This window comes from Gossypium hirsutum, chromosome D06 (assembly GCF_007990345.1).
Source record: "Gossypium hirsutum isolate 1008001.06 chromosome D06, Gossypium_hirsutum_v2.1, whole genome shotgun sequence".
Taxonomy (NCBI): Eukaryota; Viridiplantae; Streptophyta; class Magnoliopsida; order Malvales; family Malvaceae; genus Gossypium; species Gossypium hirsutum.
In genome coordinates this window covers 47,640,095-47,641,430 of record NC_053442.1, presented here as the reverse complement: position 1 = coordinate 47,641,430, position 1,336 = coordinate 47,640,095, and the positions used below count along the sequence as shown (strand labels likewise).

At 35.1% G+C, this 1,336-nt stretch overlaps 1 non-coding gene across 1 annotated transcript; it reads right to left on the bottom strand.

Annotated features, from left to right (window-relative positions):
- Positions 1 to 955: 955 nt before the first annotated feature.
- LOC121218863 (small nucleolar RNA R71) lies at positions 956 to 1,062 on the bottom strand. The gene has a single exon (XR_005915342.1). It is a non-coding gene; the product is annotated as a small nucleolar RNA R71 (small nucleolar RNA).
- Between the last annotated feature and the right edge of the window lie 274 nt (positions 1,063 to 1,336).

The following is a 1,336-nucleotide window of genomic DNA, read 5'->3' as shown; positions in this document are numbered from 1 at the left end:
TTCTAAGTTAAAAAATGTAATTAATCTAACACAATTATGTTATCTTGATTAAAATCATCTTTTGAAATCGTGCATTGGAAATTTTATTTTATTTTACTTAGTTAAATTTTAGTTTTAAATCACTTCATCAAAATCAAAGTATTTTTCTTTCACCAAAGTGTTTTAATTACATTCATAAATAAATTATTTTCATAGTCCCTGTGGGTACGATAACTCGACATATACTTGTCACTTTATTACTTGTTGCGATTGTGTACATTTACACATTTCCGCCGTTCCAAGTTTTTGGCTCCATTTTTGGGGACTGTTTTAAAATTCATTATTTGTGAATTTTTGAATTTTGCATTTTGGTTTATTTTTCTGTTCAATTTTAACTTAATTACTTTTTTCTGTGTTGTTTCAGGTATTTATAAGTATTAATCAAATTATCGATTTACTCCCCGTAGACCTTGAGGTTGAAAGAACTTTTCGACAGTGAAGAAGACAAGCAAGTCAGAGAAGGACCAAAGAGATGAACTACAAAAATTCGAATCAAGGAAATGGAGCAAACCCTGCTGAAAATCCTATCATTATTGTTGATGATAGGGATAGAGCTTTAAGACAGTACGCCGTACCAGTGTTTCACGATCTTAATCCCGGTCTTAGGAGGCTCAAAATTGAGGCATAACAGTTCGAGTTGTAGCTAGTCATGTTTCAGATGCTTTAGACACTGGGCCAATTTAGTGAAATGCCTACTGAAGATCCTCATCTTCACTTAAGACTGTTCTTGGAGGTGAGCGATTCTTTCAAGTTAGTCGGAGTACCCAAAGATGCACTACGATTGAAGCTATTCCTATATTCACTAAGGGACAGAGCTCGAGACTGGTTGAACTTATGGCCACCAAATTCAATTTCCACATGGCAAGAGTTAACAAAAAGATTCCTCATGAAGTATTTTCTGCCTAGCAAGAATGCTAAGTTGAGGAACAAGATTATTGCTTTCCAACAAATGGATAATGAGTCCTTGTATGAGGCATGGGAAAGGTACAAAGAATTATTACGGAAGTGCCTTCATCACGGAATCCCACATTGCATCCAACTTGAGACGTTTTATAATGGTCTCAATTCCCATACGAGGATGGTAGTGGACACATCTGCTAATGGTGCTTTCCTTTCTAAGTCTTATAACGAGGCTTATGAAATCATCAAGAGAATTGCTAGCAACAATTATCAATAGCCAACCAATCGAGTAGTGTCAGAAAGATGAGTTGCTATAGTACATAAAGTGGACGCTCTCACTTCACTTGCATCTCAGGTATCTTTAATATCCTCAATGCTTAAAAATTTTACCACTAAA